Here is a 16,855-nt window from a genome sequence, read left to right on the forward strand (position 1 = left end):
ACTATTTCGGTAAATATTCTATATAATACAAGGAGTAACCGAATGGGCCTGTAATCTTTTAATTCCTTAACGTCTCCCTTTTTCTGATTAGTATAATGTTTGCATTCTTCCAGTGTTCTGGGACACTTGCAGTCGATAGACACTTTATATGAAGAGCCGCCGGTTTTCCAAGCAATATGTCTCCTCCACCTTTAATTAAATCGATTGTTATTCTATCTTCTCCTGCAACTCTTCCTCGTTTCATGCCTTACAAGGCCCTTCTGACCTCATCGCCAGTTATAGAAGGAGTTTCTGTATCCTGTTGATTACTGTTTCTAATGGAGGTATCCTGACCCTCTGGGTACTGTACAGGTCAGTACAGAATTCTTCTGCTTCTTTTACTTTGTCTTCGAGATTGCTGATAATATTACCCTGCTTATATTCCAGTGCATACATCTTGGTTTGTCCTATGCCAAGTTTCTTTCTATGTACATACAAACTAAACATTTCGGGGGGTTGGCACCCCTCCGGCTTCGCCAATCATCCGAGCGTAGTCTGCATTAAGAAGTGTCATCTTGCTCAGCGCTTGCGAACAATTGCCGCGTTTAGCTCGCGACCAGGAGACAAAAAAGCAAATGGACCACCGCGCGACATTTGCCTCCTACACGCGCGAGGCGTGGCTTCACTGCAGAGCTGTAACATAAAGCGGACCTATGCGCAACTCTGCTCCCTTCGGGAGCATATGCAAGGACACTAGGTGCACTTAACCAGCCACTTGAAGATTATGCCTGGTGCATGACATTGTGAAAAACAATGAAAGAAGTGAACCCGCTGCCTACAACATACTGACACCGAGTAATAACACGTAACCACCTGCCTTCTCGCTCCATTTGCTAAAATATTCTGCACGTTATTCGAAACTTCAGCATAGTTCCAATAATAAGTGTTTCAAGATGCGTGCGACACATTTTAAATATCATTGCTTTCATCAGTGCTTTTGCTGTTGTGGGGTTCTCACCCGTGCTGTTGGGACAAAAGAACGACAACACAGTAGTGCGAACAATTACAAGGGCACTTATTGCACCTTTCATAGATCAATGCCTGCTAGCCGAGTTGCTATCCACAAAACATGCCGATGGGCACGCGACAAATCACTAAAGTCCGACTCACCGCGACCGGATAACGAGCGAATATGTTTGCCTCATGCTGGACACCAACGCCTGGTCGTGCGGAACGCATGAATAGCCGCGAGACGTTTCAGTGGCGCCCTCTCGCGTGTGACGTCAGAGGGGCGACTGCGCGGCCGCGTCGCGCTCGCGACGTCAAGGCAGCTTGGCGCTGTCGCCCAACTAGCTGTGCACGAATTTTTGAAATGTGAGCTGTAAGGAAGGAAGGAAGGAAAAAGTGGAGAAGGAAAGGCAGGGAGGTTAACCAGTTAAGCTTAACCGGTTTTGCTACCCTTCACATGGGAACGGGATAGGGGGGATGAAAGATGGGGAAGGGAGAGAGAGAGAGAGCACATAGCACAGCACACACATTGTCAGTTAGAGTCCACCACTCTTGCGTGGTGCGTGATATCACTGTCACAGCCGCTTGTCCAAACCCGTCTCTTTCAAAAACCGAAGTAGTCCCTTCGTCTCCTTCAGCTGCGATGTCTTCTGTCGGCGGCATGTGAAAATCGTTCCGAGGGACAATGGTCTAGTGTCTAGGTGCGCTAGAACGTATGCCAGGGACTGTCGCTGAACATTATATTCAGGAATAATTGACCGAGACCTGTGTTGAAGCCTGCACGTGGCCTGCATGAAACGGCGCCTGACAGAACTTCCCAGCTGTTTAAGTATTTGACAGGAAAGACGTGGGAGATGTCAGCATACGCAATGCTGAAACTCTACAGAGCTCTCTTTCTCGGTTTTTTACGATATAGTCTACCTGTACTGAACAACACCTGCTAGACAAATATTCGCGTTCTGCAGGCAACACAAGCTCAAGCACTGAGAGTTTGCCTTGGTTTGCCCAGATGCATGTCAACAGAGGCAACTATTGCGATTGCTCGGGACCGTCCAATGCGAACTCACATTACGGTGGAAGCCCTGAGAATGCACATCAGACATTTTGCACGTGCCCCGTATCACCACGTTGCAACACTACCTTCAGATAGGCACCAAGCATAATTCTCTAAAACAATCGTCAAGTACCACAACAAACTTCTCTCGGGCTTCACCGCTGCATCTAAACCATCGATACCCTCTTGTCTTATCAGCCCCACATGTCCATTTCAGTGTACCAGGAATTGGGAAAAAGTCTGAGCTGTCGTAACCTGTGCTGAAACAACTGTCTCTGCTTCTTCTGCACGAGAGGTATGCGGACAGTGTACACATTTAGATTGATGGTTCCGCAAGCATCCAGTGCTCGTCCGGTGCTGTGGTTTTCCCAGCAAGAGCTATTACCATCAACTTTATGACTGACCACCCAACAACATCGACATCTGCGGAACTAGCTGTTCTTCGCGCTGCACTTTGTTTCGTCAATCGGGAGCCACCTCGACAATGGTCAACCTTCAGCGACTCAAAGGCAGCCCTACAATCTGTGCTATGAGCTCTGCGTCGCGGGCCATTCGAACAGCTCGTATATGATATTAAATGCCTACTCCATACATCACAGGAGAAAGGACACCACGTGACGTCTCAGTGGCTGCCAAGTCACTGCGGCGTCATAGGAAACAAAAACCCTGATAATGCCGCTCGGGCAGCTCTTGAAGACACACAAGAAGAGGCCATACCACTTTCATGGTCCGATGCAGCTAGCAGACTAGCAGAGGAGGTCGCCGCGATGCTTAATGCATGCAATGTTTTAGCGTCATTTACCATAAATTCTGTCTGGAATGTCTGATAGCAAAGCAAAGCAAAGCAAAGCAAAGCTACGTAATTTTGTGCTGCTGTGCTCACCCTTCCCAAGATAACGTTAATTAAACTTAATTGCTTCCATCGCGACACAGCTCGCCATCGCAGGTTAGTCGGCTCAGCGTAACCTTATCCTTCCTTTGCTTCTACCATCGGTAGGGAACACGTATCGCGGGCGAGATTCGTCCAGTGATGAGAATCAGCGCTACAAAAACGTGACAACCTTTGCTTAGATCACCGTTTTCAATATATTTTGTTCTGTAAGCGCGTCATGCGTATTTAAAACTAAAGCAAGAATGTTGAGAAGTTCAGGCTGGCTGGTACTTGAACGAATAAGTAGCTGAAGTGACCTAAACACACTATAAAAAAAAGAAGGGCGGCGTGGGGAGGAGGAAGGGTACATGTACAAAGGGGCATGAAAATGTTCACAGGCTTTCCTCCGTTTTCTTTTTTTTTATACAAATATATTATTTGCCAGGCTGATCAAGTGATGCCTCCCGAGTGTTCTACGGTAGTCTACAAGTGCGTTGAACAGAAATAGCCAAATGATGAGCTAAACAAACAATATCCTGAAGGGTGTATGAAAGGGGCACATGGTGTATTTTCTGTGTATAACCTAATGCCATAGGTTTGGAAATGTTCTAGAGTATTTTAAGTGTTTATGCCATAGTTCGAAAGTACCTTATTGTTTGTGCACCAGCTTGAGAGTGAAAAACTGCTTTTTGGAGGTCGGTGCAGTGGTGAACACTGTTGACAGTCTCAAATAGCTTTAGGTCGTCGGCACACAAAGCCATGCTGTTCATTTATTAAAACGTTCTTAGCACTAACAGGAAGCAAGGAATGCAATACCAATTCAAACACTTTCGAAGTAGTGCAGATGAAATATATAGGCCTTCAATTAATAACTGTACGTCTAGCACCTGATTTATGCACGGGCGTTGTCCATGCTACCTTCCGAATGCTAGAAAACGTACTAGACTTTAGAGAACTATCGAAGATGCCTGTGAGAACTGGAAACAAGTATGCTTCCATACGTCTTCAGCGTTTCAGACATCGGTTTCACCCGTTGATTGAAAGCTTGCTTTCACTACATTTCTTGCATCTTCAGAATCATAGAAAGTGCATAGCTGAAGAAAAGATTGAACATTTTCAATTGTATATTAACTTTTCTCAAGCTTACTGAATGTCGAATCCATGCGAAAATATGAGAACATAAACTGCTTCATGTTTTCAAAAACTTAAAAAGCACTTACCCAGCCACTTGAAAATTATGCCTGGTGCATGACATTGTGAAAAATGGCTGTGGCTTAGGTAAGGTTAAGCCCAGGATGCGAAGCATACTAGCCTTTATTTTAGTTGTTGAACCACTGTTTAGCCTGGTGAACTGCTGTTGCTTGGCTATATTTGGTTCGGCTAGACGAAGAAACAACTCATGCATTACTTCTTCGCCTTCAAGAGTGGAACGCGACAGCGTTCCCGTCGACCCGCCAAGGGGTGTAAGACGATGGGCTACAGGGCAGCGACTACGCGCCCCGCATTGGACGCGGTGAGCGTCGAGCAAAGCAGCGTTCGGCGCGGCAACGAAATGTGCGCCTGAGCAAGAGACGCACGCCTTAGAAACAGCGCGTTTCTAAGGCAACACCGCATTCACTAGAGGCGCTTTTGTACCGCTTTGAAGCGTTGTACTCGTGGCTCAGTGGTAGCGTCTCCGTCCCACACTCCGGAGACCCTGGTTCGATTCCCACCCAGCCCGTCTTGCAAGAGTTGAGCCAAAGCCACTTCTCCTCTGTCGTGACGTCACGGTGTCACGTGATTTCATGGTCACCGCCGCGCCTGAGGAGCTGGGTTGAGCCCTCGTAATATGCTTCGCATAAAACAATGAAAGAAGTAAACCCGCTGCCTACAACATACTGACACCAAGTAATAACACCTAACCACCTGCCTTCTCACTCATTTTGTTAAATATTCTGCATGCTATTCGAAATTTCAGCATAGTTCCAATAATAAGTGTTTCAAGATGCGTGCGACACATTTTAAATATCATTGCTTACATTAGTGCTTTTGCTGTTGTGGGGTTCTCACCCATGCTCTTGGGACAAACGAACGACAACAAAGTAGTGCGAACAATTACAAGGGCATTTATTGCACCTTTCATAGATCAATGCCTGCTAGCCGAGTTGCTATCCACAAAACATGCCGATGGGCACGCGACGAATCACTAAAGTCCGACTCACCGCGACCGGATGACGAGCGAATATGTTCGCCCCATGCTGGACACCAAGGCCTGGTCGTTCGCGCATACGGTCACGCGAACGGAGGCGCGTTCGAACGAGGCCTCGCGAGACGGTCTCGCAGAAACATGGATCGGCGCACGCGCGGAACGTCCGCGCCGCTTGCAGAAGCCGAGCCAAAGAGGAAGCGCCTTCTCCTTTCCGCGCCCAAGTAATGCCGTTGTTAGGTGGCGTTAGCAGAGCCACACTCGCGCCATCTCTCGCGATGCGCTTCAACCACACCGACTGCCGCGGGTATCAAGCCACGCGGCGAAGCCGGATTACAGGAGACGGGAGCAATGCGGGAAAACAACACATCAGGGGACGCGAGAGAATCACGCATCCCAACACTGTTGATGTACTATCTTGCTGTGCACAATCGTGTAGACAGCGCCTGAAAGGATAAAGCACTGCCGAAGGAATTCCACCAGCACCACAAGAAAGGGAAGCTTTGAGGGGCTTCATGCACTTGAAAACAAGGTATTCATTTACTGATAGTGCACATAACGTGCCAGACAGAGAACGAAGGTTATTTGAAGCATCTTTTACAACATATACAGAACAGAAATGTTCTGCAAAGGCATCAGCAGTTCTCCAGACAACATCAACATTTTCACAAAAAAGCCATCTTTGGCGCTCTCGTTAGAAGAGCGAGAGCGCACGAAGCTCCAGAAATATTTCGAATTACGTGTCACGCTGGGTTCATCCCATTAAATGTGGTCGTAGTGATCATTCCAACAACAACAACAACAACAATCTTAGCGGTAACATGGCACTCTAGACATCTGGCAAAGATAAAAAATTATGCAGACCCCACGCACTGTGGGAATCGATGTAAACGAAGCTTTCTGTGCTGGTTGCTTTGCTTGATGACAATTAGCGGTGATGTTGACGGCGAAAGCTTAATTTCTTCAACGCTTGGTCTAACACGAGAGTGGCGAGTTGATTTTAAACGTTACCTTGCCTGCACCACTGCTCTTTGTTGGCGTAGTATACAAAGAACACACATGGAGAGGTGTTTGCTTGAGGCATTTTTGTGCGCCATATTTCATAACCCCTGAGAGGGTTGAGCATCGCCATTACCTCACACGGCACACCGCATCGTGGCAGAGGTATTAAAGGGGCCCTGAAACAATTTTGACAATTTTCTACAAAGGTACTGAGTCGTTAGAGTACGTCCTTCTGATCATTAATTGACGCATCTAAGTGCTCCATGTAAAGCGTGTAATTTATTATAAGGTTTTAAAAATGCACATCGCTGCCGATCGCAGCTCACTGCTCATCGGCATTTTAAGCCACCCCTACCCATGTGACGTAATTCACCCATACGACGTCAGTGGGGCGAGCTATACGATTGGCTGACCAGGGCGCGTGATCGATAATTTTTCCACCTTTACGGTGAACAAATGATGTTTGTAATAGTTGGAATATTAGTTAACTTGTTTTTATGAAAGGAAAGTAACATAAAGAGAATGCAGAAGAACAATTTTTCACTACACTTAAACACTTCCGGCACACAAGTGTCGTCTGCTTGTGCTACAACGTGCTCCGTCTTTGACGAGAGCTCTGCCGTCAGTGTCGGTCTGTCTTTTCGCGAGCGCTATGATTCGACTTTGTTGCGTTGTGGACTGCAAACGTAGCGACTGGCAATTTGTCAAGCTGCGAGATCGTGTCCCTCTGCAAGCCAGTAGACGAGCGGACTGGCTGCAGCGCATCGGACTGCTGCTATCCGATGGGCGCCAGGATTTGCGCGATTGCGGCCGTCACTTACACCGGAAGACTACTAACGTAATAGCGTTTCGCGAGTCCGGTATTAGGATAAACGCAAGCGCAAGCGGACAGGGCCTGGCCGCGTCCCCTTGCGTGTCGTTTCAGGGGATGAACAGAAGCGCAAATGTGAATGGTCTGCATGGTGCAGCCACCTGGTGGCATAGAGCTCAACCACACACAGTATCAGTAACAAAATGTATTCTTCTTTGCTGCTGGTGTAAATTTTTCGCATGAGTGTAATCGTTAACACGTTGTTTTTTGTAAATGTTTAAAATGTTTTACACTCGGTTAGAGCAATTATAGCTCTTTGTTTGGCTGGTTAAGCTCTGCGCCAACGGGTGGCTTGACCGCGGAGACCGATCAGGCAGCTCACGTACGTCTACGCTAAAGTTATTTGATCAGCTTCCAGCGTCCCGTAGAGCTAGTGAGTGATTACCGGAATACCAGACACGTTCGGCGCTACGACAGAATGATCGCAACGCACGCTGCTTCGATAGCGACGGCCAAGCGGCTAGCGGAGAGGTTTCGCGCGGGTGTGGGCGGGCTCCAAAACAACCGGAAGTGGACGATGTGACGTCGCATCGTGACGCAGAACCAGTTAAGGCGGAGCAAAGCCCCGACCGTTCGGCGAACGAGTTGAGGGGGAAAAGCATGGATAGGGAGGAGGGTAACTTGTAATCGCTTGTAGGTCCATTAATACGTAACGCTTCACCTAAACTGTAGTGCGAAAGTTCTACTTAAGCTGTACTCTACGCGTTACAAAATTTGTCCGAAGCGTTTCAGGGGCCCTTTAAACTTGAATTGGATTATGGGGCTGTACGTGTGAAAACTACAATCGGATTATGAGGCACGCCGTAGTGGCGTTCTCCGGATTGATTTTGACACCGTGATGTTCTCTAACGTGTCCCAAAATGTAAGTACACGTGCGTTTTCTATTTCGCCCCCTTCGAATAGAGGCTGCCGTGGTCGCGATCAAATCCGCGACCTCAAGCAATGCCTTGGCCGCAAACTACCGCGGCGAGCACAGAAGTGTTTATTAATTTATTTATTTATTGGAGAGGGGGGAAAACAAACAATTTGTGCAAATAACATTGGATTTCATCAAAGGTATGTGGAATGGTGTTCTTGAAGTTAGTGGTGTCCGTGATGGCGGTGATGGCAGTGGCAAGGTGGTTCAATTCCGTGCTTTTTCGAGGAATGAAGCAAAAGAAGAGCGGCGGCGGCGTTAAGGTGAGCTGGGGGGCCGGCCCTCCCAAAACACTTTTTGCTCCGCACTCGGGACCACACACTAACAACACGCAGACGGCGGCCGAAAGGCAACTAAGCGAGGAAAACAAAAGTCTCAAACGCGAACTCGAGCTAAGCCGAGAAGAAACGCGACAACTCAGAAAGAGGATAGACGACCTAATTAAAGAAATGCAAGCGCTCAGACGAGCGGGCTACTCGCCGATCAGAACGCCAACGCCACCACCGCAGGCCGTGGCACCAGTGCAGCAAAACACAGAGGAGAAAAGCTTTAATGATGAAATCAGGAATTTCATGACTAGCGTGCAAAACCAAATGCAACAGATGCAAAATAAGATGCAACAAACGCAACAAAAGATAGCTCTGCAGGACCAGAGCTTCCGTAACTACGTCAAAAATCAAAACACGCAGAATACCACTAATGACGCCAGAGATAGGCTATACAATGACAGGCGATTCGGATCAGAAACCCAAGGTACAAGCAACAACAGTAACAACGCAACATGGCAGGACAAAACCAACTAGAAGTATGGCAGTGGAACTGCAGAGGGTACAAGCGCAAGCAAGGACTCCTGCAACAGTTCATATCTACGCGAGAAAATCCACCAGATATAATCATGCTACAGGAAACGAATAATACCCCCGCACTCAGGGGCTACACGTGCCAGGAGAGTGGCCGCACCGCGACCGTCATAAGTAACAAAGTAGTAACCATAGCGCATAAAGAAATCGAGGACACCCAGATAGAACACGTGATCACGGAGGTGATTCCCAAAAAGAAAAGAAAGGCTAGAAGTACGTACATAGTAAACTTGTACAGCCCACCTAAACAGACAAAAGGAAACTTTATTAAACTTTTCGCGGAGGCCAAAAAATTGGCGGGACAAAACACCCTAATCATAGCGGGAGACTTTAACGCTAAAAGCCCGCGCTGGGGCTATAAGAAGGAAGACAAGAAGGGACGAGGCATCTGCACGGCGGCAGGAAACACCGGGTGTGAGCTGCTAACCGATGAAAACCAGCCGACTAGACAGGGAAACAGCGTCAGTCCAGACACGTGTCCCGACCTAACCTTTATCAGGGGCGCCAAGCAGGCAGAGTGGGAAAACCTGCTCGAGAACCTTGGCAGCGACAACCACATAATAAGAGTCAGCACGGTGGCAGACAATGTCAAGAGGAAAATTGGTACGGCTCGGCTGACGGATTGGGACGCCTTTAGAGCACACTGTCGACAGCTAAAGGGTAACATTACCTCGGTTGAAGAGTGGAGCCAGCAACTCAAGCAAATTCAGGAAATGTACACGCAAGAAGTGCATAGAACGGAACAAACACCGGAGGTAGACAAGCGGCTCCTCGGGCTCTGGGAGGCTAGACGAGGGCTCACCAAGAGATGGAAAAGGCAAAAGCTAAATAAGAAGCTAAAGAAGAAGATAGCGGACATCACTAGGCAGACGGAGGAGTACGCGACGCAGCTGGCCAGACAGGGGTGGCAACAGTTTAGCAACTCGCTGAACGGGACCCTAAGTACGGCCAAAACGTGGCGCATCCTCAAGGCCCTAATGGACCCTAGCAAGAACAAGTCCGAAAGCGGCAAATCGATCCAAAGACTGGTCCACCAGTACGAAGGTCCCGAAGAGCAGCTCCTGAAAGAAGTCCGAGAAAAATGCTACGGGAAAGACCAAATCGAAGGTTACAAAGGAGATTATCTCGGTGAGGAAAACCCGAAAATGGACCGACCCATCACAAGAGAGGAGGTCACCGAGGCCGTGAGAGCGGCCACCAAGAATACAGCGGCGGGGGCGGACAAGATTCGAAACTCGCTCATAAGAAACCTAAGCGACGAGGAAGTCGATCAGCTGACGTCGTACCTCAACACGCTCTGGCAAGAGGGGAAGGTACCGGCGGAATGGAAACACGCCATCGTGGTCATGATACCCAAGCCGGGCAAGAAACTACAGATCGAGAATCTCAGGCCGATCTCGCTTACGTCGTGCCTGGGAAAACTGTATGAGAGAATAGTCACCAGAAGGATCCAGCAGCACCTGGAGAACGGGAGGTGGTACCCTGACAGCATGTATGGCTTCAGGGCCAACCTATCGACGCAGGACGTCCTCCTGCAACTCAAAGAGGAGGTACTCGACACAATGCCTAAGGCGGGTGAAAACGTTGTGATGGCGCTCGACATCAAAGGCGCCTTCGACAACGTCAGCCACGCGGCCATAATGGAGGGCCTCAACAACACCAACTGCGGAAGGAAAGTACACGACTACGTCAAGGACTTCCTAACCGACAGAACGGCAACGGTAGGACTGGGGGAGTTGAGGAGCGACACCTTCTCCACACCGTGTAAAGGCACACCCCAAGGCTCCGTGATATCGCCCGTGTTATTTAATGTGGCGATGATCGGCCTGGCAAAACGACTTGGCGAGATTCAGGGCATCCAACACGCGATGTACGCGGACGACGTCACGGTTTGGGTCACGCAAGGTTCACTGGGAGAAAAACAAGAGAAGCTACAAGAGGCTGCGCGCTGTGTCGAAAAGTACACCAAAGAGAGGGGACTGGTATGCTCCACAGAAAAATCCGAATTACTGAGAGTAGGTAGACACCCCACCCAAGCAACGCTGGAAGTAACGCTTGATGGTCAAAACATCCCGGAAAAGAATATGATCAAAATCCTGGGCATGTGGCTACAGGGCAGCAGAAAATGCAGCCACACCATCAGCCTGCTGAGCAAAGTGACGGAGCAGGTGGGCCGGATGATCAACAGGGTCTCCCAAAAAAGATACGGCATGAAAGAGGAAGACACAGTCAAACTCGTCGGCAGCCTGGTCGTCAGCCGAGTCATCTACTCGCTACCGTACCACGCGATGACCAAAGGAGAGAGGGAACAGGCGGACACGATAATCAGGAAAGCATACAAGACGGCTCTCCATCTGCCGAAAAACACTTCAAACGAAAAACTGCTCCAACTGGGCATCAGCAACACTTTCAGCGAACTGGCGGAAGCCCTGATTGAAACGCAAAAAGCCAGACTCAAAAGCACCCCTGCAGGGAGAGCGCTCCTGACTAGGCTGGGACGGGACATGAGTGGACACGTAGAGAGATACGCAGACGTGCCCGACTGCTTAGGAAAAACAATAAGCGTTAGGCCAGTACCTAAGAACATGGACCCCAACCTCCACGAGAGCAGAAGGCAGGCGCGAGCCGAATACGTGGAAAAGACACTCGCGCTACTAGAGAACACGGTGTACACGGATGCTGCCACGTACCCGCGAGAAGGGAAGCGCATGGCCACGGCGGTGGTGGTGGACGGCGACGGGAATCTGATGACATGTGCGACGGCAAAGGCAGCCGACACAGCGGAGGCCGAAGAAATTGCCGTGGCGCTGGCGGCAGTAGAAGGATATAGGACAGGCAGGCCTCTAAACATCCTAACAGACTCGAAGGAAGCGTGTAGAAATTACACGTGGGGCAGGATTAGCAAAGCCGCCCTCAGAATTCTTGGCGGAGCCAACTTCGCCGAGAGGAACGTTACGCGCAAGTTAATTTGGATTCCGACCCACGCAGGCATAGAGGGTAACGAAAGGGCAGACAGCCTAGCTCGAGAGACCACGTTCCGAGCAGAGCAGTCGCGCGCCCCGGAGTATCACCCACACGCTTGTGAGGGAGGATACACAGAAATCTTAAACTTATACAGAGGGAAGAGAGCCAAATATCCCCCACCGCACAAAGCTCTAACGCAGGAGGAAGCAACGAGTTGGCGCAGATTGCAGACAAACTCCTTCCCAAATTTATATATCCTAAACAAAATGTACCCAACACAATATAGAGTCACCTGCCCATGGTGCGGGGCCACACCCACACTATACCATGTCACATGGGAATGTAAACACAATAAATCATTCCACCAACACAATAACCCGAGTGCGGAGCAATGGGAGAGTCGGCTTACCAGCTGCGAGCTCACGGCCCAAAGGGCCTTAGTGCAGCACGCTAGTGAGGTAGCTTGGCTCAGTGGAGCCCTGGAATAGGGGCCCACCCTTGCTGGAAGAGGCTCCAAGTCGCCGGCGCCCAAGACGACCGAGACCTCGAGACGCTAAATCCTTGAAGGAACCAAAATAAAGTTTCTATCTCTCTCTCGAGGAATGAAAGAATCACTGTAAAGATTAGTCTTACCTTTGATGGTCTACCGCTTCTGTAGTGTGGCCTGGACCCTGTGGTGTGCTTTAATTATGCTGCTGTGCTTCGGCGCACCCTGCGTGATTTTTCCGTTTGACATATTTGCATGTGTTTATTTATCAGAAATAGCAGGAACGTACAGTACCGTACCTCGAACTTAAGCTTATCCAGATTCCCCGCAACCGCTGTCGTATTATAGTAAGGTTCCCTTGCCTTTTCACGTCACTTCCTCTCTTCTTTGTGAGGCAACTGCCTCTTGCCCTACCTCCTCTCTGCTGTTCTATCTACGTCCCCTTTGAACTCGTATTTTAGTAGAAAGGGAAGCGCTGCAGTTTCGGCACTACTTTTGAGGGGCTCACGGATAATTACAGCTGTCAAGAGGCTAATGTGGCGACGTCCAGGGAGCTCCAGAGGGCATTGTGTACATTCAACGTGGTGGGTTTAAACGAGTTTCTCGCGTCGCCTTTCCTCTCTGACTCGCTCCTGTCCCGTATACACGCTCTGAAACGGGAGGCGGTTTTCGGCGCACACTTGAGGTCGAGAGAGGAGGTGGAGCGGGGAGGGAAAGAAAGTAGAAAGAAACAAAAAGAAACGACCAGATATGATGACAATCTTACGTCGAAATATCGCGGCAGCTCGTTCGACGCGTATTAGGTGCTTCGTCGGCATTCGGCATCACTTAACTTCGTTTTGCGATTATTGAGCACGTAGTGTCGACTCTGTGTATTCTACATGACTTCATCGGCACTATGGTAGCCCCTTTTCAGGTGTGCATGTGCCTAAACAATGGGTACAAAGGTTCCTAGTGTACAGACAGACGTTCCCTTTCGTGCAGTGGTGCTGCTGGTGCAAAGCCTACTCATGCTACCGAGTCCTGTGATGATCTCGTTAGCACATTATTAATGTTAATCATTGTTAATCATGTTATTGAAGCGATAAAGTTTATACGGTGTTTCGTATGTTAAGCCAATGTGTCTGAACCATGCCTACGTTTCTGCAGTCCTTCTTAATTTTCTCGTTTTCACGGCTTCATGTTCTTACTGATATATAAGACCATGGAAATTAATTATTCCAAGTCGAGTAACATTACGAACCTGCTGCTTCTAATTATCCTATGACGTTAGTATTTTGGCGCAAGAACTGCCTGGTTATGCAGAACAACATTGAAGCTACTTCAGGGGCGCTATAGCGTAAAACTATTCCAAATTTTTCTATTCCAATTCTGCTATCAGCCCTCCACGATTGGTCAAAAACTTTTTTCGACCACTCCCACTTCACCTGTCTGTCACGCGACGTCACGAAAACCACGATAGCTCCCCATCTGATATGATGGGTACACATTGATTATGCATGATTTGAAAGAAAAAAGAAAAAAAAACAGTTATTTCTGATTCGAACCCTTTGCGCCATTAGCCCTCGGCTATTGGTAAAAAGGTTGAGGGCTGCACCCACTTCACCTGCCTGTCACGCGACGTCACAAAACCGCACAAACTCACCGCGTCAAAGTGACGTGTACGCGATAAAGATGCATTAATATGCCGAACAAAACTGAATTCTCTTCGGAATAGCCGCAGGCTGCCCCGTTCCGAAAGGACTAAAAGATTGCTGCCGCCGATCACTGAGACGCTGGCTACTCGCACCTGCCGGAGAGCATGGGTGTATTTGCGTATAATAAAACTTCTTGCGGGGCCGCGTAACATTTTTCGAGCACTTTCGGCACGTTTACCACCTCATTCTGCCAACTCTTCTTTGCTGAGGGTCAGTTATAGCGTCATTCTTAAGCTTCCGTTGCATGCCGCCGCGATTTTCGACCATCCACTGCAAGCTAAGTAAGGGAAAGCCGACCAATCGCAGACGCCGGCACCACCTTCTCCATCCGGTTATCGATTTTCAGTGCACTGGCTTTGCCCCAGCGGATCCCTCTCCACTTGAGCGTTCTCCTTGCCTCTTGTCAGCCAATTAGACACGACAAGCCACTCAGTGTAGGCAATGTTATTCGTTTTTCATGCAAAGAAAAGTGACGTCCTATGAACGAGGAGAGTGTTTGATTCGTCTGTACAGACAACCCTGTGGATGACCGCCCGGTGCCTGCGTCGGTGGTTACGCAGATTTGACGTCAGGAGATTGGAATAGAAACATATTGGAATAGTTTTACGTTATAGGGCCCCAGCTCACATTTCTAGATGAATGGAATTTTTCTTGATACCCACAGCATCTAAGAGCTGCAGACCGCATAATTATATTAGTACTCACTGTAAAAGCCAAATAATTTTGCTCTGCTTGCTTTATGCAAATCTTGACATGCTCGGCACTTATTGTGAAGTCTGTCCGAGAGCATTTCTGCGATTTTTGTGTGCATTCTGGCTGTACAGCTTCTTTTTTCCTAGTTGGAGTTCTGCTTTCTTTTTGCGAAAGGTATAGCTGCATCCCAGTAACCATCAGTGCTTGTCTTCGCGTTGGAAATACACGAAAACAGCCTGCATCTATCACAACGTAAGTATAATCTTGTTTTACATATTTAATTATCACTTAATGCAGCCATTACAAAAACACAGTGCATAGTTCAGCTTTTTAAAGTGCATAATTCGGTTTTAAACACCAGAGGAACTTTAGCACTTTATTAACGTGATTACCAATGAGAACAATAATGTCCTAACCAGATGTTCACCGGACTCAGAAGCACGAGCAGTCTTTGAACTAGAAGCAGCACTGCATAAAGTCAGCGTCGCCACAGTACAGTTTGTTATGCGGTGAAGCATAATAAAAGTGGAAATGTTCAATTATATATAAAAAAACTTTATATGTGACAGGCTCAACTGTAGACTCAGCGAAACCAGCTAAACCATTTGATTCAGCTAATACAAAAGCAACCAGAACAGCTGACACTCAAGGTGCTGTGCGCTCCAGCCAACCATGTGCATCGTCAAATCTGGAGCTCGAGTGCCTGGCCTTTGACGTAAAATGGCTCCTCAAAAGGCGAATTGATCTCACGGTATATAAAGCTATCCTGTGTTGATTTTATAATCCTGGCCACTGGTACATTATATAAAATTATATAAAGTTAAGTGCAGATGCCTCTAAAGCTTCCTTGAGAGACCTCCGCAAGCTGCTAAGTGGGACGCTCGCACATCGCTAGAGATGTGCGCTAATTCCACAACGTAGAATGAGCTTTTGCTAACAGGATAAGTAAGACGTCAGAACAGTTCACAACGCATTCGTTGAACTAAAGGCGCAAGAGACATATATGTGCCATTGTATTTTCACGTAATAAGCTGAAATAAAAATCCTTGTTTTCTCTCGAAACTACAGAGGTGGACGCACTGCAATGAACACACTCCGGGGAGACCTTTCCTGCACGTTATTTTGCAATCGCACTGACGAAGCTATTGAGGTGCAATCGTGGCGTCACGTAAACACAAAACTGATGTAACCCACTGCAACGGCTGCCCTCGCACCTGTGTTGCCTCTCCACGGTAAAGGCAATCCGTTCTGTGCATTCCCTTATTTCGAAGGCCTATTTTCAAACACCCGCGCCTTCAAACGTCACGTGGGCGTTACATCACGTGACTTCCGGTTAGTTATAGGCACTTTTTAAAATCCCCCCTTCTCCTTCTCTCGACCTCAAGCATGCGTCGAAAACTGTCTCCCCCCTGAACGACCCCCCGACGCGGTGTGCCTGGTGGTGGCGGCAGCAGCGGCGGGGCAGCAGTAGCAGCACGGAAAAAAAAACGCAAGAAAACACAGATCATGTCAGCACTTGTATTCAAGTATGACGGGGTGCAGCGCAAACTGCACAAGCCGCACGAAAGGTGACACAGCTTATTACGCGGTGCCGCGCGACCGGACAGATGTGCGCCGTCGACTGGTATGGCTACTGCGTATCAGCCGAGAGCGTGAAAAAGATGGTAGCTGGCCCATGCTGTCGCCCAACTCACCCACGCTTGGGACGTGGCTGTAGGGAGGAACTTGCTCTTATCGAGAACTAGGAGCACGGGATTTATTTACAATATTTACGTTATGACAGGAGATACATTTCAACAGCCTTGCATGACTCCGAAATGGAGCATGAAAGACGAAGCACCAAGCACACAGCAGGCGAGCACACAGCAGCCGAAAACTTCTGCTTAAGAACCCTCTGTCCTCCCTAGATCCCGAGGTGAAAGAACACTGCTGTTCAACCTTCGTCCAATCGGACCGTCCACAGTCGTTGGAAGCGTAGTCGACCCGCCTTTGAGGGGGAGGGTTCACACACTTACATCTACACTTTGGATTCCCAGAACACACCGAGTTGAGTGGGTCCTCGGAGACAGCTTGTCACGCTTGACCCCAGCGGGCACCTCTTGATTCCAGAGCTGACTTCTCACGTAGCCGCCACGATTGTCAGCAGACTGTAACGAATTGTGGGGCCCGTGAAAACGCACCGCAAGACACTCTTTTCCAGGAGCTCTCTTGCTGCAAGTAGACCGTGAAGGCGACAGCGAACCAACTAAAAACACGGTCCGCCCAACG

The sequence above is a fragment of the Dermacentor albipictus genome, chromosome 1, assembly GCF_038994185.2.
Source record: "Dermacentor albipictus isolate Rhodes 1998 colony chromosome 1, USDA_Dalb.pri_finalv2, whole genome shotgun sequence".
Classification (NCBI taxonomy): domain Eukaryota; kingdom Metazoa; phylum Arthropoda; class Arachnida; order Ixodida; family Ixodidae; genus Dermacentor; species Dermacentor albipictus.